Below are 24,020 nucleotides of genomic sequence, written 5' to 3' on the forward strand. Positions count from 1 at the left end.
GAGGCTATAAGCAAGCCCCACCCCCATGCTCACTGCAGTTCTTTTGTAAAAGTTGTCGTAGTCTCTTCACAGCAATAGAATAGCGACTAAGACATCTTCCAAACTTCCCAACAAGAATAGCCTCTTTGCTTCTCTCTCTCTCTCTCTTTCTCTCTCTCTTTCTCTCTCTCTCTCTCCCACACACACACCAGCAGCTGCTGCTGCTACAGCAACAACAATAGCACTTATGTATATGCTCAATCTTCCCAGTTCGCTCCAGATGACCTCATCTCAATATCTTCAATCACTCCTCTATAATGTTCTATTTACCCAAGGAAGATGAATTCACAGATTCTGGGGATTATAATGTGGCCATCTGTGTAGGGGCGCAGTTTTCAGCTTTCCATGACACCCTTCAGGATTCTAGTAGTTTCCCATTATTTTCAAGGTTAATATTTACCCTAATGGGAGAGAAGCAGGTATTGATAAATACATCCCACCATCTTGCCTGAGCTGGCTCTACAGTACTACTTTTGTATCCAGCTTTGTGTCAAGTTCACATTCTATATACTGCTTCAGATATATTTCTTTCAATTTTTTAATTTATATTTTATGGACCAGTGCTTTGTTTGTCAGCAGAGGGCACCAGATCCTGTTATAGAGGGTTTGTGAGCTACTATGTGGTTGCTGGGAATTGAACTCAGGACCTCTGAAAGAATAGCCAGTGCTCTTAAATGCTGAGCTCTCTCTCTAGCCTGCTTCAGAGATTTTTAATGTTAGTGGTTGATCAGAATATATACTAAGACCAAGGCTGTCAGAGTCATACAGCACAGTATGGGAAGGTCTCTGTCAGTTTTGGTTCTCTTGGCTTACCCTTGAGAATCAGGAACTAATCTCTTTCAACTGCCACCAAGTTAAGTTTTCTCCATGTTTTTCCAAAGGGTAAGGTGGAATTCTGCAGAATGTTCTCGAAAGATCAGACCCATGACATTAACTTGGTAACCTAGTTAATCCTACAAAACATAAACACTTTGTGTTTGTCATTACACTATTCCCTTTATGTAGAGTCCACACAGCATTTTATATAAAGCATTCTAAACTTCTCTGCTTCCTGAGACATAATATAAAGGAATTAAGGCAGAAATAGAAACTTTTCTGAAAATTCACTAACATTTTTTTCTATTCTTCTGAAATTCTGTATTTCTGATAACCCAATTGATTTTAGAACTACTTGTCTACTTTGAGCCTAGATACTCATTAATAACAACCACTCTAACATTAGCTATCCAGATTGTTTATTTCTTCAATAGCTATCCTTCATAGTCTAAAGAGAGATGAACTATAAGTAGGTTCCTTCATCAATTTCACTCTTATCTTGATATTTAAATGTCCTCTTCAAAAACTGTGTATATTGTATTTCTCATGTTTTTACAAAGATTTATTTGGGGGCTAGAAAGATGGCCTGGTGGCACAGAGCACTTGCATCTCTTATAGAGGACCAAGCATTGGTTTCCAACACCCATGTGTTAGTTTACAACTATCTGTAATTCCAGGTCCTGGGAGTCCAATGCCTTCTGTAGGTTCCAGACATGCGTATTGTACACATACATACTTAGTTTCTGCAACAACTATATGCTCTTTACTTTGTGAGCCATCACTCTAGTATTTTCAAAATCATTGTCACTATCTGAGTTTTATCCATCTGGACACTGAACATTTGTGATATGTTGGATAGGTGACAGGCACTGTCAGCCTGAGGGGATATAAAGATTAATAGACTGATAATCTGGCAATCTTTTCCATCATCTGTCCACATAGTGCCATTTTCCTTGCAGGGTAATCTTACCTTGTCTTTGTTCACATCTAGCCTCTGAGCATCACTTTCAAGGCTTTTCTTTTCCTCAGCACTTTCCCTGACACTCAGCCACTCAGGCCTCTAACTTGTCACTGCTTCTAAGTGAAGGCTTGGCTTTTGTTTTCATTCCTTGTGCCTCTTCTCTGTATGTAACCTTTTATTTTCCAAGTTGTGGATAAAGCTTCCCATGCAGCTAAATCAGTCTCTCTAGACATGTTTTCCTCCCTATCAAATTGAGATTTTAAAAGGTTCACTTTTTCCCCCTTCCTTCCTTCCTTCCTTCCTTCCTTCCTTCCTTCCTTCCTTTCTTTCTTTTTTAATCTGTACTCTCCTTCACGGCCCATACAAAGGACAAACCTGCTTTAAATTTTTTTTTTGTTATATTCTTTTTTAAAATGATCTTAGTTCCAGGTCTGATTATAGCCAGCATTTATTTCTTTCAAAAGAACAATTTCCAAGGTACTTAATTTCTTTCATTTCTCATGGAGAGCAATTTCCAGGCTTTAATCAGAATTATATTCAAAGGAGCAGTGTGTTGAGCTCTTCATTGGTTTTTAGAAAAAGGAAGACCCATGGACTTCCTGTCTGTAGTATAATTTGACGTTGAAATCTATCATGATTTTGCCATAATGATGTTTCCATTTTCTCTACTGTTCATAGCAAAATATCACGTGTAACAACAATCTGATTATTTCTGCAAAATGATTTTCCTAAACAAAGACATGTGATCCATATTCCATCAGGTCCTTCTCCAAAATTATTGTAGTATTTAAGCATACCAACCACCATAGATTTTCTTTTGGCTTCCAATTACAACACACCAGCCATCTGTAGGGTTATCAGCAGGGTTATTTTTCTTGACTTAAATGTAAGACCTCTAGTTATTAATATAGGCATCAGTCCTTTCTGACAATTCAGGATAAGGTAAAGTAGAAATAACATAACAGAGTTCATGTATGCTGACATAAATCACCAAGATGCTTCACTGACACCCAGAAAGATCTGCTCTGGACACCAACAATTATCTTAAGCCTATGCTATCATGGGATAGGCATTTACATTGATTTTTAAAAGGGATAGATGTAGCCTGTGTCTGGGAATTAGCAACATGAAGTCAGTCCTAAGAGTTCTTAGACTTGGTCCCCCAGCTTCCTACAATTATTTGGCCCTCCAACAATTATTTGGCTGATTCTCAGACATCCATTTCCTCTGACTTCCTGAGTCATTCCTATGGACATTGGAATATCTTCTTATTTCTCTTTTTCTTTAATTTGCAGTCATTCCAGGGAAAACATATAAACAACAACAAATAAGTAAATAAATAAAAACCTCAAGATCAAAAGCAAAACAAAATTAATCTAGCAAACAAATAAATAAACCAACAAATAAAAACCACACACACACACACACATATGAAAATCACGTGCAATTATATAATTCTAATTCTTATCTTAGCCTTCTGTGAACCTGGATGTTTTGCTTCTGGACATAGATCATTTTATGTGATTGGTATGTATGAAAATTACCTGGAAGACTTATCAAAAATGCAGATGTGCAAACCCTGCTTGCAGACTGATTCAGCAGTCTGGCAGGAAGCCTGTGATTGTGTGTTGGTAAATGTGCTCCCCAGGTGACCTTCGTGCAGGTGGCCCCGGGCCATTAGAGAAGCAAACTATAATCTCATCTCAGTTTAAGTTACATTTTTATTTTTATTTTTTTTCTATTTTACATTTTCCTTTGGCAATATATTTAATAGTGAAGACATTCATCTTAAATTTCCTCACCCTGGCTCAGCTCCTGTGATGTGGAGCCTTCAGTATCCTAAGGGCTCAGAAAACAAGAGGAAGCCTGCAACACTCTGCTTATGGTCTGGAGTGGGTGTGCTGCTGTTGCACTTCTGCAAAGCCTAGTTAAGATGCATCCCAGTCCACCACTGATAACAGCAACTTTGCACTCTTGAGAGAATCCTTATTTTAATATTTTATGTCAAATTAGATATTACCTTTCCATAGTCAGGGTTTCTGAAAAATAGCATGCTTACATAAAATATTTAACTACTATTGAATTTATGAGGCAACTAATGCTATGGCACCCTAATCAAAAGCAAAATACCACATGATGAAATGGCATGGCTTCAAAATGCACAGGGAAAAACTTTGGCCTAGATTAAATGTCACCAGTAAAATGCTTGGTAATGAAATGAGCAAGACCAAAGGTCAGGCTTCCATTAAAAAAAAATCACATTCTGGCTCCAGCTTCATTTTAAATCATTTTAGATTATGAGTGGTAGGTTGCCCAGACTTTCAAGTGAGCCACCTTGCGCGCTTTAGCTGGGTGCTGTTTAAGGTATGAGAGCTGTACCAACTTGGAGGCTACCGATACAGTGCTTTCCTTTCTCTCTTTTTATTCGTAAAACCATCTTACAGTGACTCATTGTTTTCTCAGAAGAAAGTTCTAAAAAGTAGTCTGTGACTGTGCTGCTTGGTCTAGAGCCACCTAGGGAAAGGAACTTCAGTTGGAAAAAAAAAAAAAGTGTTTCTACCAGATTGGCTTGTAGGAAAGTCTGAAGGGCACTTTCGTGATTGAAGACGTGGAAAGGAGGAAGCCCACTGAGGGTGGTGCCACCACTCGGCAGGTAGACCTGGGTGGTATACGAAAGCAGGCTGGGCAAGCCATGTAGAAAAGGCCAATAAGTAGCATCACTCATGGTCTCTACTTCAGTTCCTGCCTTGAGTTCCTGTCCTGAGTTCCCTAAGTGATGGACTGTGGCCTGTGATTTATAAACCAAGTAAACTATTTTCTCCCCAGGTTACTACTGGTCATGGTTTTTACCACAGGGCAATAGTGTGTGTATGTGTGTGTGTGTGTGTGTGTGTGTGTGCGCGCGCGCGCGCGCACGCGCACACGCTCACGAGTGCCTTGTGATAATGTCTGTGGCAGTATGACGATAACACAGAGGAATCAGGTCTTGCTTTCTGCCTTCTAACTTGTTCAATCAGGATCTCTCTTGTTTCTACTAATGCACGGCTTGTCCAAATTATCTGACCCTGGGAGCTTCCAGCGAGGCTCCTGTTCCTGCCTCCTATTTCACCTTAGAATGCTGTGATTACAGATGTGTGCCATTGCATCTAGCATCCAAGGATAGAATTCAAGTCATCAGTTTTGAGTGACAAGTAGTGAGTCATCTCCCAGTCTCTGCTATTTTTAGTTGACCCAAGAAAGTCCCAGTTTATGACTTGCTATAGACAATGGTTCATTATTTTTAGCTTCCATTTGATTCTCAAACTGCTCACATTTGGGTCTAAGACACAGTGGCACTCTCAAACATGTCAGTCTGTCTATAAAATGTTCACTAAATCCCACCAGGGGGAAAGGCTAGCAATTATCACCAGCTAGGATAAAATGGTACCAGGGAGACACAGGTTCTCATACCTTTAATTCGTACAGTTTGCTAATTGCCTTCCCTAATCTCTACCCACTGCTACAGTGCATGGAATATGCCTGTCCCACCATCCTTTCTTATTAGGGAAGAGCAAACCAGGCAGAAAGATTGGCCACACGCCTCTGTGTTCATTCTGGCTACGAGGCTGTGTCTTACATGGGAAAATCCCTTCAAATTACAAAGAAAAGGTAATTATAAAGAAAATCCTCATGACTAGTAGCCACAGACTCCTCCAAGACTTGCAAAACATGGCTGCTTTTGAAATAAATAAGGACTTAGGAGCTCTCTTTACAAAAAAAAAAATATATATATATATATATATATATATATATATATATATATATATATATTGGCTCCTCCCTGGGCCTTATTAGGTTACTGAAGGCAGGAAGCAAGTCTGGCATCCCTTTCTTCATTCTGTGTCAGTCTCCTTTAGCACTGAAATACGCCGTTGCCCTTAACCCCAATTCATACCAAAATCCTGGAAGAGCAAAATCCCAGGCACAGAGCATCTCCTGGATTGAGAGCATTATCCATGGTGCTCAGTTCATATAACTAACCATCCCTAGAGAATACCTTATCCTTGAAAGCAAGAAGTAATTCTTCAAGCCACCGTAACACATGGCCACCAGAAAAGTGGCTCAGACAAAAATAAGCAAAATACTTATAGCACAACAAGCCACCATTTGCACAAAAGCATTCTGTGGTTTATATCAAAGCCACCTAATTATTTTCTCTGGCTTATTCCCAAAAGCCATATTTCATTTCCTGTGCTGTTATGAGGACTTTCTAAGAGAGAAAATCCACTGGAAGAATGGTGTTTTATTTTACTGAGAACTAACTGTGTGGTATTCAGTGTCAGGTCCAGTTCCTGACACTGCTATCCATGCCTTAGAATTCCTATTAGTAGCATTACAACAGTTAATCGAAGTGTTTGGTAATGCGTCTATGTGAAAGGGCTAACACATATAGCAATGCATCTACGTGGAAGTCTAAAAACATAATTTCCAAAACCTTGGCTAAGTATTTTTCAGACATGGAACCATTAGATTACACAAATCAGCAAGGATTCCATGAGTCACTTTTTTTCTCTGTTTTATTTTAATTTATTTTCTTCCCTTCCCATGATTAACTTTAAGAGTCAAATTCTATGGCAGCTTTGATACAGTCACATTACTATTTTTCTCGGAGAAATAATCATTTAGAAAAAAAATATTTTAACTGCTACAAGATAGACTTGGAAAGTCCAATATACCCAGGGAGATCTTCAAATCTCTATGCCAAATAAGAAAAAGCCATCCATGTGTTCATGGCCCCACTTCAGAGCTAATCACCCTGCTTAGCCTTACAGGATGGCTAGAGTAGTTAATTAAGAGCCAAGGGAATGGGGTGCTGCAGATCAGGGAGCAGTTTGCAGTGAGTGCAGGGTGAGACAGGTTATGACAGTACTAACATATTAATCCCCAGTTGGCTGGTCACTAGAGTTAAAGAGCAACAACATCTGAATTGGACTTTGAATAATTGATGACAACTACTGAACTATTAAAAAAAAGTCTGGTTCTTCCAGGAAGCCTATGTGTCTGTAATTGCTAAGCCGGGTTTCTCTCTCCTTGGTCACAGGTCCTCCCAGAATATTTGCTTTGCTATGAAGCTCAGATAATTCCAGTGACATCCTTTCGATGGAAATGATACAAAAGTGATAGGCTTCTCAAAAGACCTCCAAAATAACTCAATTGACTTCAAAAGCTCACGCCCGCAATTTTTCTGTATATATAGGGTGTACAAGAGGAGAGAAACAGACACTGGAAATTAGCTTTCTCCACTGAGCATCCCTGAGTGGGAGGGTAGGATAATGAGAGTGTTCACAACATCAGGGAGTTTGAGATGAAAAGGAAGTGCTTTTAATCAAATCAAAAGAAAGACAGGTTTTGAAAGACAGCGATTACAAAGAACTTCATGAAAGAATTAAGTGAAATTCATTTATAAACGCAAATCATTTCCTCAGATGAAAGTGATTACTGTAGCCCTCTAACTCTTTAACTTTGGGGGGTGCTGTCTGTGGAATCAGCTCCTTCTTCCTGAGCTCAGAGCCAGCACAGGATGAGGCCCTGCTCCCTCTGTCTTCGAGTGTATACTCCCCACTGTCACATCTCAGGAGCTTCTTATACTACCAGTGTTGAACTTTTGAGAATGAAGGGGTTGGAGGTGAAGCCGGGAACAGAAGAACAAGGAATTTGGAAATTAATCATCAACAGATGAGTTCTATGACATTAAATTTTTCTGACTGGAGAATAAAAACATTATACCCGGAACACAGTTTTACTTGCTTGAAGGGTAAATGCTCAGACATGATAGGGTTGCAAGTCAAAATTCTCAGTACTAAATACTTTCCCTTAAAACGACAAATCTCAAATTGTAAGGTAGTAGTGCTCTAGCCAGCCATTTATGTAAAAGGTACAAATAAAATTGGAGATGTATGACTCCACCCATCGAGCAAGAGTAACAGCAGGTATTCATTAAGGTGTGTGGACACTTTAGGCAACTAAGCATCTTGGAGTTTACAGTGGGTGAGGACCTAAATAGAACTTTGATTCTTGGCCTGGTTTCAAGGCCAACATTATATGAGCCTTTCATGGTCTAGTTGTAGCCAATGAGTGTTTCCTTTTGGTGACACAGAGGTGTGGAAACACTGCTAAGGAATGCAAAGTCAAAAGACCTGATGAAATTAATAAAAACAAAAAATAGAGATCTCTCACGGTTATCTGACTTCAGTTTGTAAGTTAAAGCTTAGAAGTCAGACAAGTCCTGTGAGATGACCTGAAGAACATAGCAGAAATAAATAATGATTTTGGGACAGAGAAGCAGAATTAATACAAGATCAGAAAATATATGACTTCACTGCCCATATACTTCACACAAATACAAGGGGCCAGAAAAATTTAGGTTTAATCCACATTACTAATTAAAATCTGCAGCCAATTCTCCATTTTCCACATGCTAGGTAATACTTGCTAACTAACAGGCACTGCTGTACTGATTTCCCCTGGTGCACTTATTAGTTTAGTGTTTAGATGACTTGATATAATAATACAGATGTTCCTATATTAAAGAATAGGAAACTGAGTCACAGAAATAACATTAAAATAAATAACTTCAGGTCACCTAACCAATAACACATGCTGACCCAATATAAAATCCAGACAGGCTGGCTGACTAGAAGATGTGCAACCTTGACCCACATTTCCCTATGCCATTGTTAATCAAGTTGCATGTCTCCTTTTGTTGTATCTTAAATTATCACAAATGAATCAGTTTAAACAATATAAATTTACTATCACTTATTCTAGATGTCTCCAGGATTTAGAGATTAGAATATTGACATCTTTAACTCCATACCAAGATGAGTGACAATTAGTTAATTTGACAGGATAGTGTTTGGATTGCATAAAGGAATTAGAAATGTCTGACATGAATATAGATCTCAGGCATCTACAACTTTTCATAATTATGAATCACTTATCCAACAAAATCAGATATATGCTAGCACACTGTTTTATAAAAACATATCACTGTGACCAAACAGCCAGTCATGAATGGCTTCATGATTATGACTTAGTTCTGGGAAACTGTTCTCTAGTGTGTTTTATTTTCTCACATTTACTTGCAGTATGTTGATGTTAAATGCATGTTGGTGTGCCTGGCCATGCATATACCACAGTGTCTGTAGAAGTCAGAGGACAACAGATGGGATGGTCCTCTCTTTCTATCCTCTGGGTCCTGGGGGATTAAACTCAGGCCATCAGGCTTAGTGGCAAGTGCCTTAACCCCCTAAGGTATCTTATGGACCCAAGACCACTATTCTATCTTACTTCTACTTCTAGAAATATATAGACCCTAAACCATATATATATATATATATATATATATATGTGTGTGTGTGTGTGTGTGTGTGTGTGTTTATATCTATGTATCTCCAATATAGCAGATATCCATGGAGAATGTTCAATGGGAAAGAAACATCTCTCACAAGACTGAACTCTAATCACATTTACTTTGGTGCTGAGCCTGCCAACAGCATTTGATTAGAAGCAGCAGGTGAGGCAGAGGCAGGTGGATCTCTGTGAGTTTGAGGCTAGCCTGGTCTACACAGAGAAAGTTCCAGGAGAGGCTCCAAAAGCTGCACAGAGAAACCCTGCCACCCCCCCCCAAAAAAAAAGAAAGAAAAAAGAATGAATGAAAGAAAAAAACTGCAGGTGAGTGGGTCTGAAGGCAAACTCAGATGGAAATAAATGTCCTCTTCATATATTTGCCATTTTTAGAAGAGGTGAAGTTTTGAAATGTGAAGAAAGGCCGAGTATCACATCACTAAATTAAAATCTGAGTTATCAATTAGATATTAGAAATTCCATACGTATATATTTAGATCAGTAATCCTCTTTCTACTTGCATTTAGTCATGCCAAGAGAGGGAGGGACACAGGAAAGCCCCCCACCCATGTGATCTATCAGGGACTCTTCCCCGACCATGACTTCCATGGGCCTTCTCAGCTGAAGGAACAAGAAAGCCAGTGGAACAATACCATGCAGTTTTCTTGTTGAACATTTGAAAATTTGCACTATGCTTGGACACAAGTACCTTTAAACACTTATAGAGGACATACACCCATCCCTTCATTGTGCACCAGGAATGCCTATCTGTTTTTGTCACACAGTATCTCAAAATTACTTTAAAGATGTTTGAGAAAAGGCATGTCAATCTGTTTAAAGGATGGCCTCTTTGAAACTTCCCCTGGTACTTTTAACTTGCCTCAGAAAGCTGTGCACTACTGTAATCAGAGCAAACAAAGACAATTTACGATTTCAATGAAGTAGCTTAATGCTTTCCTTAAAGGTGTAGCTTGATTAATTTCTTTTATTAGGCTAAGCAGGATGATCCAGGAAGAAAGGTGCTGTGTAGCTACAGAGTGTTATTATTCATTATAATAAAGGCTGTGATAGTAACAGCCCAATAATAGGATATTAATGGACTTTATGACAATGATACAACAGCAATTCCCAATGGCAACAGGCAGCTTTAAAGAAAACGGGATAAGGACTTCTCAGTGGTAAGAAATGAATTATATATTTTTTTCTCTAAATAAAATGAAATAAACATTGGCTACCTTTCAGGCTTTTCCAGCTTTACATCCACATTAGCAGAAGCAGCTCAGATCTGCAAACGGACACCTCTGTCCTCCACAAATGGATGCAGGGGAGCTGACTCTCATCAGCTGGTGTTTAATGCTATGAATCCGACTTGTCAGCCTTATGATTCATGAGCATGAATAGAGAGAGTGTGAAGCCTGCATTCCTGAGGTCTGGGAATAGATTAGAGTGTTTAGACAGCTTTCATGTCCAGTCTCAGCCAGCCTTTCTGGACATGAAAGAAAATTCAGAAAATTCTCTAGCTCTCCAGCAGGCCTAGGGTAAGAAGAGCTACAGAGATGAATCACTACTTGCTGAAAGTAAAGTGTGCTGAATATATCACTGAAGCCTACACTTGCAACCTTGGGGGAAAACTCTGTTTCTATCTGTGGATAAAAAAAAAAGCATAATAATCCAGAATAAAATTAAACATCTGTACTAGAGAGGAGATGTATGTCTCTGACTTCATGGGGTGACAATGTTTTGTTATTCATCAACAAAATACCTTCAGCAGTGGTTTGATTATTGACAATCATTTGGTTCTGAATTTATTCTGCCTTTAGATATGCAACCCTTATTGAGGACCTATTATATGCAAAGTGTTATATACTGGGTTGTTGACAAATTTGAAAGGCAGTAACACCCCAGAAAGGTGGTATCAAAAATATGTATATACTTTGGTCACAAAATATACAGTAAACAGCCCAGCCAGGCAGTGGTGGTGCATGCCTTTTATCCCAACACTTGGGAGGCAGAGGCAAGTAGATTTCAGTGAGTTTGTGGCTAGCCAGGTCTATAAAGTGAGTTCCAGGACAGCCAGGACTGTCACACAGAGAAACCGTCTCAACCCCCAACCCTTCGTGCAACAAAAACAGCCAATGAAGGTTTGAGAAACAAAGGGGGATTTTTTTCTCAAGTCTTTCTGAGAGAATGGGCAGCTTTTTTCAGTGCATGTGATACATGGACTTGGTTTTGCAAAGAATGGTATGGACAAATTCATGGAGCAATAAGAAAGACTAAATATAGAAGAAGGGCATATACAAGACTGGGAGTTGTTCTACAGAAACGGGGGTAGGAATGGAAAATCAGACACTAGAAGAGGACACTGAAGAATCTTTCTAGGAAAACTCACTGCAGACCTCTTACCTGTTACATGATCACTTCATTTCTATTGCACTCAAGTTTACCTGTGAGCTAGAAACACAATGCTGATGGACAGTGTCTTGACTGAAGCAGCAGAGGCAGCAGGAACTGACTACATGAGACCTAGCAAGACTGGACAATGAGATGCCATAGAGAGACTGAAATGGGCAAAATGTTCAAGATGAAATTGCAAATGTTTGGTGATGTATGTGAAAGAATGAGGAATAGTTTGAACTTGTCTTGAGTTATTCAGTGGAAACCACTGCTTTTAGGGAGAAACATAGTAACATGGTGTTGATGGGGGTCAAGAAACCAACCTGGAATACAAGGGGAGTGTGTAGATAGAGAAGTTCAAGATGCCAAGCTTAGGCTGACAAGAAGGGTTTGGGAGTCAGCAAAGCCATGATAATCCTTCCAGCAAGCCTGTAAGAAGGCTCCCAGGTTGCACACATTAGCAGGAAAAACAGAGCACGATGCAAAAGCAAGTCAGCGCCCATGTGAAGCATCTTTAGCTTGCTCTGTCCATTATGTTTCAACTCCACTGAGAATGTCCAAAAAGTGGAAGAATGTGGATTTAACCAATAGACAACGAGGAGTTTTTAGAGAAAGCTCAGGTCACAATATGGAGATGAGTGTAGTGAAGGGCATGCTTGTGAGATTTCAGAGAAGGGAGGGGCACCTCTGAAAACTGCAGTAGCAACCATTTGTGTGGCATTCTAGCAAAGTGTCCGGCTACTTTCTACCCATGTCCTGAAAATGTTAGTGGAGCTGAATTGAAAAGTAACAGATCAATTCATTTGGTAGAGGATATTGTAAACAGTGGAGCATTCAAGCTGTGGCATTGCTGGTGCTCACAGCTTCCACCAAAGTGACTGAGCGGAAGGATATGAAAACTGTGCAGCACATCAAGGAAAGAAATGTGAGTGGAGTTGAACTAAAGTTGCTAATGACAGCCATTACAGAGAAGCGACACGTTCTGCTGTGGGACAACAGTAAAAGTGGCTTCAGTGTCAGACTTTACTCCTGATATCATGATCAGCATGAGTTACTTTTCTTATTAGTAACAAGTTAAGGAAGGGTTTGTTTTGGTGTAAGATTTGAGGATATATAAGCCATTGTGTCCAGGAAGGTACAGCTGCAGTGAGACCCACTCATGGCTATGGCAGCAGGAAGACAAGGTACCTAGTCACACCCAGGTGTCAGCAGTCACAAAGTGGACTGAACTCAAGGCTAGGATAAAACTCCCACCACTTACTCCAGCTAGTCAGACCTCTCCTCTTAAAGGCCCTATAAGGTTGCAAGACAGTGTCACCTGCTGGGAATCAAATATGCTGACATATGAACCTGTGGGTGACTTTTTTACATGCACACCACAGCAAGCAGACTGGGAGAAATTAATCCATTGAGAGCAAGAACTAAGAGTTTTAAGAAAGCATGTGTATTCAAGAGTGCAGTGTCCAACAAAGTGAAAAAAAAAAAAAAGATAAATTACAAGCTGAAAAAAAGTTGCAGAGCAAGCATTCCAATGGATTTCCAGGTATCTTACTACAAATCTCAGAAGTACGGGGATAACTGACCCTTATTCCTGCCTCCTACCTCTATCCAGAAATGTGTGGATCTTACGTTGTAACCCTCTGAAAGTCTCTGCATAAAGACTGACAAGTGTGAGGGTCTGGAGAGATGGCTCAGTGTTTAAGAGTTCCCACTGCTTTTGCAGAAGACCTAAGTTTGGTTTCCAGCCTGCACATCAGGTGGCTCAGGACCACTCATGACTCCAACTTCTGGGCATCAGGTACTCTCTTCTGGCCTCAGTGGGTACCTGTACTCACATTCATAGATGCACACATATTCACATAATTTTTAAAAATATCTCTTTCAGAAGAATGAGAACAGGACTAACACCTGAGAGTACCCAGTGTGCTTTGTCTTCTGGTGTTCAGGTGATACTTGGGAGAAACTGGCCTTAATCAATACACCCAGCAGGCACAAGGTAATACAGCGGGTAAAATCTATACAGTGTTGAATCTGGGGGCTCAGTTAGCTCATGACAATGCTAACATGACCCTTCCCCATTTCCAGGGGCCATCATTAGAGAGTGTGTGCCTATGGAATGAACCCAGAGATATACCTGTTCCTACTCTGTACATCTGTGCCCTGCTACACATTCTAGTGGTATAGAAATTTATTATTCTGTATTATTGTTTGGTTTTTGAGACAGGGTCTCTCTGTATATTTGTCTATCTGTTCTCTCTCCCTCTCCCTCCTTCCCTCCCCCCCCCTCTCTCTCTCTCTCTGTGTGTGTGTGTGTGACTCACATTCTATGTAGCCCAGGCTAGCTTAAAACTCATGGCAACCCACTTTCCTTGGCTTGCCAAGCACAGGGTTTACTCATGTGTGCCACCACACCCATGCCCAGCTCTATACTGCAATTCTTCAGAATCAAGCTTCTTAAGTAGAGTGTGTTCCAGGCCTTTCTACCCATCCCAGCCTTCCCATGGTGCTTGTTAGTGGAGCAAAAGCCAGACTGTACTAGAAAAGAGGAAACAAATTGACAGGGAGATGGGAGATTGGATTGATGGTAATAGGATTTTCTTTTCTTCCTTTGTTCCTTCTTTCCTTGCTCCTTTTTTCCTTCCTTTTTTATTTAATTTATTTTGTTGTTGTTGTTGTTGTTTTTGATAAGGATTTTCTGCAGCTAAATACCTTCATCAATGTATCGGTTTACCCATGAGTGTTATTTTCCTTACTCTCTTTGGCCATATCCTTATCTTCTTTTTCTTTGGCAGTTAGCTTGCCAAACAATCCCAATCTAATGATCTCTAAACATCCTCCCAAGGCCTTATCCGTACTACCACCAGCTGTTAATGCATTCTGTTTCCCACAGACTGCTTAGTTCTTCTGTCCTGGCAATGACTCTCATTCTCTTCACATATGTTAACTCCACTACTTCAAGGTGATTAATTAGGTCATCTTCATATTACCTCCAATTCCCCTGCAGCTTATATCACAGAAAAGGGTACTCATTATTAATGCTACCATAGATCCATCTCAGAGCCTTGACCAGACCTTACCCTACCACAAGCCCCTTTATATCTATCCAATCACTTAATAGCTATTGAAGCTATGCTGTGTGCATATATGAACAGGGCAGAAAACTAAATCCTTAACTCTGCATCTTCCCGAGGTGGTATATCCAAATTTGTATTGTGTGATTCTGAATACATTAGTAGACTCCCCATCCATCAGCCCTTTCCTCTGTAGGAATAAGAATATCAATTACTTCTAAAGAATCTGAATTTGTCAGCTTAAAAATGTTTGGCATAGTCTGGCTTGTTCTGAGGATCAAGTACACATTATCCATTGACCATTAGTTGCTCAGTCTGTCCTTCTACAGCCAAGTATTTACAAGTAGACAGATGGCTACATTTCAATACAAAATACAACGCAGGCTGGAGAGATGGCTCAGTGGTTAAGAGCACTGGTTGTTCTTCAAGAGGATCCAGGTTCAACTTCCAACACCCACATGGCAGCTCACAGCTGTCTTTAACTCCAGTTTCAGGAGAACTGACATCCTCACACAGACATACATACAGGCAAAACTATAATGCACATTAAATCAATGAATCATTAAAAAAAGAAAGAAACACAAAATATGATGGAGGTGTTTGGACCAATGAAAGGGAAGTTAAGTCTACTCCCCCTCCCACACACACACACACACAAATCTTATCTAATATAAGTGATTTAAAATTTCCACTAAAAATATAATTTTAGCAGTTTAGACTTGAAGCTAGGGCATCTGTCTTACCTCCATTTACAAGGTTTTCTTGGAGTTTTCCTTGATCATACATCTCCCAGTTAATTCAATCCATGTAGCTTAGGAAACTTCAGTGATGCTCTAAATACTCTAGAGATGGAGAGATGGTAAGAGCCAGCGAAGAGATCTGTGAAATTAATTCATGAAGATAATTGGCTCAGGGCACTAAGGTGACATACTGTACCCTACATTAGCTGATTCTCAGGACCCTGGGTGCAGCCAGATCTTAGGGTCCCATCAGGATGATACTCTTTTGCTGTGTGTCCTTCCCATGTGTCCTTCCACACCAGAGAAACTTATTTGGTGGTCAGAATACCATAGTTTTGGTGTGAAATCTTCCATTGTATAAGACCAGGAAGGAAGAAGTTGCCATTCATAAATTCTTCACAGTATTCTTTCCATCTCACACACTCTGACTCAGCTGTTTTTGACAGCAAGCCCTTCTCAGATGCTGTTTGTTGAGGGGGGAAATGCTCTCCAATATGTTTGACCATCACTCCTTCACGTTACTGTTCTGCCATTCCAATGTGTAGCTTCTAGCTGATTATGCCAAATCAGGACTTGCTTCAAGGTTCAACATCCTCTCACTTACCTTCTGATAATCGGTTATGCTATTGTAACTAAAGATATGTCTGTAAACATTATACATTTATATGCAGATACAAGTGATTATTTAAGGACATGCATATCATGGGGATGGTAAAGTGGCTTTCCACATACCCAATGTCTAGCTTCAAAAATTATACTCAACGAAGTAATCTGTTTTAAAAAGTCATGCAAAGATAACTGCCTTGTTAATCTTCTTTTCCAAAACGTTGGAGCCTATATGTTCCATGCTTTCATAAAATTATGCCCTCGGGCAGGGGTAGATGAGAGATGCCTTCTCCCTAGATCAACATCTGAGCCAGGTGGAAGAGCTGGCCCTGAGGTCATAAGAGCAGGAGAGCTGTCCCTGTCCCCCACCAGGAAAACAGGCCCTGTACCTTGCCTAGATAGCATATTGGAGTTAACCCTATTGGTGGATGTGTGGGTGAGTTAGCCCCAATATTGTGAACATGAGAGAGTTGTCTACATTACTCATTTGTCTTGAGGTGCAATGCCTGAAGAAAATGGGAGAGCTAGTTCTGAGGCCAGAAAAGCAGGAAAGCTCCTACCTACCTTCTCCCCCCCCCCCCCGCCTCCCACCTCCGGGAGCTGCAACACTTTTGGAAGAGGAGGCCCAGCTCCTCCACCTCCCCTGGGCAACATATTAGAGCCAACCCTGGTGGTGGAGGTGTGGATGAGCCAGCTTCAAAGTTGTGAAAGAGGTAGAGCTGTCCCTACTACTCACTTGTCTTGAGGCAGCATGGGTGGGGGGAAATGTTGCCCCCCCATCAATTCCTGAAGCAGGTTGGTGGAGAGCTGGCCCTGAGGTCCTAAGAGCTGGAGAGCTCTGGCTACCCATCAACTGCAGCACTCAGGAGAGTGATCCCTACACCTCACTTAGGCAACACAGTAGAGCTAGCCCTGAAAGTGTAGTTGTCCTAGAACAGATCCTGAGGATGTGAATACCAGAGAACTGGTCCCACCCTTGCTCCTTGCTGCATAGGGTGAACTAACTGGGGCAATGCTGGGAAACCTCACCCTGGTGGCGAGGATCTGGGACAGATGGCTAGTTAACCAATCCTGCAATTATCCAGGTCCAGAAGCAGGGTTATCTGTTGACCCATCCCAACATCCACCCCATCAGCGACCTGCTGGAGTATGGGGCAGTGGGGGAAGGGCTGTGAGTCCTGTGGACCCAGGACTGTAGGATCACCACAACACAGAACAGCAATGGGATGTCCAGGAAGAGTACCAGTGAGTGCCCAGCATCAGTGGTGCCTCAGGGACCAGGGACTTCGAACCAGACCAGTAATTCTTTTCAATAAACGCCTACAGGTAAAAAAAATATATGTATGGATAAAGAGGTGTGCAGTGTGGCTCACTGTGTCACATTACAGCTTCCATGACAAGTCCCCCCCCCCCTTCCTTCTTTTTCTCTTAATTTTGGGGTGGGGAGGGAGATGGTTGGAATCGGAAGACATGTGTGAAAGACACAAAGAATAATAAATAAATAAATAAATAAATAACAAATAAGCATACTCTAGTAGCCTATCACCAAGCAAGAAATGTTTCTCTCAAACTCATTTTCTGGTTTTGATAGCACCTAATATTCATCAGCAATGCCTTTTGTTAAAGAGCGAAAACCCACAAAATCGGGTAAAGAAAGGTTTTGTATCTGCCAGGGCTCTGTTCTGGTACGGCAGCGGTTGTGTTCCTATTCTTGTTTGAACATACAACCTTTGTATCTGTCAATACCAGCAGATTGATTTACACTGAAAACTCAAACTTCTGCCAGCATGCACCCCTCTCTACCTTTTTATCTGCACTTCTGTCCAGGTTTAGAAATACACACTCTACTTTGACCCATGCCAGAGCCCCAAGCTCACCAGAAACTCTAAAGATTTTTCTCACAGCCCGTGCACCCCTCTCTGCTCTTTCTCCTCACCCTGTTATTTATCTATCACCTCGTGCTTGCTAACTGTATATCTGCCTCTCCCTCCCACAAGACTAAAAGGGCTGGGTCATGACCCTCGTTCATTAGCAAACTACCTAGAACTAAATACACACACAGCAGCTAATGTGGATCCTGGAAATCGCGCTCAATAATTCATAATCTTTAGGTCACACCCTGACATCAAGACAATAATCCGTTTAAAAACGTGACTCTTGACTACAGACACACACATGACTGCTTCCTGCTGCCTAACCTGCTAAATTAATATGGTTTAACTTCCGCAGAAGCCCAGTGCTTCACTCTTGTCATCACACATGGACTCAGCCCATTGTCAGTCCAAGGCCCGTCATATGCCCCTCCCTCTGTGCCTTCTCACATTTTATCCCCCCCCCCCACCTTCTCTCCACCAGCTCCCCCCCCACCCTCTCCCAGCACCCCTTCTGAAAGGAAAAACCACTTTCTGACTGCTCCCTCTCAGCCCAGCAGGGCCTCAAAGCCCCACCCCAAGCTTCCAATTTCTCCCCTTTGAGCAGCTTCCTAGGCAGACTGCCCTTTCCTGCCAGGGTTGACTGCTTTTTAGCTAGATCCCAGCCCTCTGAGGTCTGCTGTTTCTTCTTCAAGTCCAACCCACATAGAGCAGAGTTCATCAGGAATGGGCTCAAATACCGTTAACTGATACCCAGCAAGGGTGATTTTGTTTGTTTGTTTGCTTGCTTTGTTTTTGAGATAATGACTCCTTCCACAAAAGCAAGAAAGACTTCCTGCCCTGTGAGCTGTTGTTGCTAACCGCACAGCACATAATGAATTCCTAAGTTTCATTCCTCCAATGTTTCACACCACTTAGACTAATGCAAGAAATTTATCTTTCAAGCCTTTGTTTCAATTACAATATACTGAGAGTGTTGGGGGGTGGGGGGAGGCGGTGGCAGAAACAGGAGGAAAGAAACACAAAAATCTATAGCTGCTAGGTGCATCTGGAAATTAAATATCCGTTCTTTATCGGGGGGGGGGGGTGGGAGTATAAGAGAAAAACATTCAGGGCTGGCAAGGGGCAAGTGCAGGCATCTAATGGATCTTTTTGTCAGCTGTCAGCGGTCTCCTCTGAGCCGCTCACCCTTCACTGCAGATGAATGCTCTTCCAAGTCTACAGAAAGAGCCAGGGTGGCTCCGGGTGGGTTGTAGGCATTTCAAAGGCATTCTTCTCCCCCCCCCCTCTCTCTCTCTCTCTCTGTGTGTGTGTGTGTGTGTGTGTGTGTGTGTGTGTTGTTCAAGTGCCTATTTTCAATTTGCAGTTGTGCTGGGAAAACGTTTTGATTCTTGATTTAGAATGTGCACTCCCAGAAGGTTCCAAGAGGGTTTCAGGCAAAGAGATAAAGCCTGTCTCTTTGTGCTTCTTTAGAGCCTGTGCTCTGTGGCAATAATACATACCCCACACTGTGCTTAAATCCCTGGGTTTATGAAAGCCAGCCCAATTCCTATTTGGTAGGTCTTTTGACATGCAAGTACTGTTCCCTGTGGAGGGAAGCTAGATGCTGCACTTTCTCTCATCCTCTCTTTGTTTCTCAAACCTAATACCAGCTTCTTTGGGCAACTGTGCTGTGAAAGGCCTAGGAGAAACTAAAGCAGCACAGAGAAATCTGACTGGAAACCGGGATACCTGACACTGCCAGTTGCAGCAAAGAGCCCCTTTTTATATGACGTTAATAATAGGATTCATGTTTTACGATCTGAGCAGGGCTGAAAAAGATACTCAGGAACCAAATAGCTAAGTCCTGGATTCCGGAGAACAACTAACTGAAGGTTCACCCATTCTCATTCCCTGCTAATGAAATCTGCAAATAAGTCAAATACAACACAGCTACTGAGTGTTTAAATGCACACCAAGGCTGATAAGCTACGTGAACACAATCAGATTCTTTCTGTAGCCAGAGGGATCCCATCTTACTTCAGAAAGCACCTTCTATCTAGCAAAACACTCAAAGAAGCTTCAAAAGACGTGCTTTCTGTTGCCAGAAGGTATCTCCACAGTGACAGCAAAGTGCCATACACTTGTCAGAGAGGAGAGTCTATATTTATGCAGAACATTGCCATCTAGAAGCTGGTATTTTATTTCATAACATTTTCTCCCAAGCAAAGTAGCTGGAGTGAATTTCAAAACTGAGCTCTCATTTTTGTGGCACTGGAAGGTGGGGGGAGTGGGAGGTGGCAGAGCATCAAATCAAAATCTAATGAAGTTTCTAATCAAATAAATAACCACTTGACATTTATTACCGTCCTTGGCAATCTGCACAAATGCAATAGAGGAGATATGCCCATAGCCCCATTTCCCATAGACTTACATTATGCGACCACATAGAATTAAGCTGACATAAGCTCTTTAAGACCCACTAAAGCAGCAGATTTTACACAACTTGTTTAGGTTTTTTTTTCCCCCTCCTTTTCTGTGATCCGTATTCCCTGAATAGCTCTCTCTGTTTTCTGTTCCTTGTTGTTTCGAGAGGCCTGCTGGAGCCTTCCCTTCATGTCATTTTAGGCTCTAACCCTGCAGTTTGAGTTTATCTGAGCTGTAAAATGCAACGGTAATTTATATGCCCCATGTTCCTGCCTCCTCTGAGGCTCTGGCTGGCAGCTGTATCTGAGGCTCTGGCTGGCAGCTGTATACCCAGCAATTTAAAGAGAGAGCTCTAACTAGTGAGTGTAGCAGAGGGGTGGAGCCACAGCCCAGGCCTTTCTTTCCTTCCCTCCATGAGCACTGGAGTCACATAAAGCCATCTTCTGGCACTGGCAGATAGCAGCCCTGAGTCCTTCCTCCTGGCACTGCTGTCCCCTTCCTTCTGCCTCCTCTTGACCCCAGCACCATGGGAACAGGTTTTCTTATTTCTTCCTTTTCATTTTTGAGTCAGGGTAAGAAGAGTGCAATAACCAGCCAGGGCGCCATGGAGTGTAAGCTAGGAATGCAGACCTTGCCCTCCATACCAAGAATTTGCTTTCTCTTGGAGCTGGGCGTGCAAGACAGTGTTTCCTAGCAGTTATTGCGTTCAACACTCTGACATGTATAGTTGGGTTGTTGAGGTGATATATTGGAATGTGATTCAATTAAGGTTTGTGCCTCCTTTTAAAGGTGCCACAATAATAGGTTGTATGTGCCTCAAATATATTTTCAAATTAAAAAAAGAAAGAAAGAAAGAAAGAAAGGAAGGAAGGAAGGAAGAAAGAAATTTTTTTCTGGCCTCTAAAATCCTTTCCTCTGGCACTTTGCCTCCTTGCTCAGTAGGTAAAGCACGACCCTGTCGTGGGTAGCTACAAGTTCACTGAGCACACTGAAGCCCAAGGCAGCCACAGAGGAGAGCTCTGTTCCTGCTAAAACCATACTACTGTCTTTTGCCAGTTTGTTGAGGGGAGAAAAAAACTATCAAACTCCTTAACAAAAGGAGGGAAAGGGCTTAGACTCTTCCTGTGTGTTCAGTTATTAGAGCTGCCACAGTGTGGGAGAGAGATGCATGCTGGCAAGGCATCTGCTTCGTCTTCCTGTTACAACTATGGGCATCTCCAAAGGAGATCTCATCACTTTAGCATTTGTAGCTAGCTCCCTGTAGCTTTGTGTGATCTTGATTCTGGTCCAAAGCTGATATAGCAGGAAAGACATTGGTAAAGCAAGAGCAAAGAGCTGTGTTGTGAGAGGCTGGGCTTCAGGTCAACCCATGCAAGGCTTTCCACTTGCCAGTACTGCCCTTCCTTAACTCAGTCACAAAAGAAAGGTATTTACTCTCCTTTTTCTCTCCCAGGTATATTCAATATCTACAGTGACATTTTGTACTGAGGAATGATTTACTAACTTTATAAACAGTTCAACTTGCCTTTTACTAAGCAAATGTGGGAGAGGTACAGGAAAAAGATGTTTCCCTGGGGTTTCACAGCCAGGGTGGGAATAATAGCTTATTCCTTATGGTTTAGCATAAGAGCATTGCAATTCATTATAACAACAATTTGGAGGAAATTTACAAGAAGAAAACAAGAAGGCTAGCCAGAGTGCACAGTATTAATCCCTTCATTCTTTCTGCAAAAGATTATTTGGAGCCTTTCTCTTTATTTCCCTTCCAACGGGTTCTAAATTTGCATAGAAGGAAAATAGGTCAGACAGACTCAGGTATCCTTGGTGTTTTCTCAAAGCACCATATGCAGACTATTGAAGAATTACAATACAAATGTGCTAGGGCTCCCAGTGTCTTCGAAGAACCAAGATCCAGGAAGTTTGAGTGAAAACTCTTAGTAATAAATATTAATTACAGAGTGACCAGAGGAAACTGGAGAGAACCATTTGTCATTTGAACTAAGGAAGCAGGCCAGTCCTTAAAATGTATTATATCAGTGTGGATGACCTGCTGTGTGGAACATTTTAAAAAGAGGTATTTAAAACCTCAAACTGATGTTTGTTTGTGTAAGTGAAGAATCACTTGTTTGAAAACTATTTGTTCAGCTGGGCAGTGGTGGCACACATGTTTAATCCCAGCTCTCAGGAGGCAGAGACAGGTGGATCTCTGTGACTTCTTCCAGGCCAGACTGCTCTCCAGAGTGAGTTCTAGGACAGCCAGAGAAACCCTGTCTCAAAAAAGAAAAAAGAAAAAGAAAAAAAAAACTCACAGAACCCCAAACCAGGAAACAATAATGGAACAAAAAATGGAGACAAGCAAGCAAGCAAACAAACAAACAAACAAAAAAAAATGGAAAAAGAAACAAAGGATGAAAAAGGATGACAAGAGAGAATTACTTATTTGTATATCTACTTTTGCAGATGTCTGTTTGGGTATTGTGTTTGCATGGGTGTCAGCATATGTGTGGGTGTGTGGATTTGCATGTGGAGGCTCAAGATTCTTCAGTATTCATTGAGGTCTCTCAGTTGAACCCAGAACTTGTCAGTGTAACTACTCTCTAACCAACTTTGTTCCAGGGATGCCTTACCTCTACCTTCCAAGTCCTGGCAATACAGGTAGGCTGTTATGCGCCCAGTTTCTATCTCAGTGCTTGAGATGTGAATCCTTGTCCTAATTCTTACCTGGTAAGTATTTTGTTCACTGAGCCATCTCTGTAGACCCAACACTTGTTTGTTTGATAACACTGAAAGACAGACAACATGTGCAGAAAATTACCTTTGTGCACAATCCATGGTTGTTTTCAGTATAGAAGAAAGCTTAGATCACTTATATAATAGACTTAAATATAATATAAAGTGTCCCCATGAAACAGAATGAAACCATAGAACCTTCGGTTCCCTCTAAAAGTGAGAATTTACATTATAAGGATTCAGGCATTTTGCGGTCTGCTCCTGTCACCTGACACAAGGCACTCAGGCAGTATCCTGATCAGCCCAGGATTCCATGCTAAGGACACCTTTAAAATAAATATCCCCTCCCACTTATGATCTTCCCCCCTCCCCTTCCCCTGGGACAGACAGGACTTTCCCTGTTATCCTCTTCTGTCTTGTCTCTGGCTCTTTACCTTATTTTCTTACCTCCACCCTCAATAAAACTTTCAATATGAGTCAGGTCTACAGGTCTCTGTTTCCCCAATCGCCATCCATCACCCATCCCCGGACCTCGATCCTGGTGGTCCCAGCACAGGACTGGGGTCCTGCCACCTGCAGTTCCAACCCACTATTCATTATTCCTGACAGACATAATCTCTGTTTTCCTAGCAACAGGAATTGGGGCTATGAGTAGATGCACAAAGAAAAGAAAAATAATGCCAAATAAAAGAATAGAAATAAACCCAATAGAGATGTGAGTAGAAGACTCTGCTGGAGGGCGATTCATAGAATGTAAGAATTTAGTGCTTCCAACCTTTCTTACTCCTTGAAGTCTGAGCCCCATCCCTAGGGAACTGAGCAGATGAACCAAAGCAAATGGCACCAGACAACGCACAAAGAGGTTGAGCAGCAATCAAGAAGGCATATGTATACCTCTTCCAGTTTCATGTCCTTTATGCAATGGTTTGGGGCTGCTCTGAAGAGGGTCTCTACGGGAATGCCTCATTACATGTTGTGAGCCAAATTTTTGTTCCTTCGC

Source organism: Phodopus roborovskii, unplaced genomic scaffold (genome assembly GCF_943737965.1).
Source record: "Phodopus roborovskii unplaced genomic scaffold, PHOROB, whole genome shotgun sequence".
In the NCBI taxonomy this organism is placed as follows: domain Eukaryota; kingdom Metazoa; phylum Chordata; class Mammalia; order Rodentia; family Cricetidae; genus Phodopus; species Phodopus roborovskii.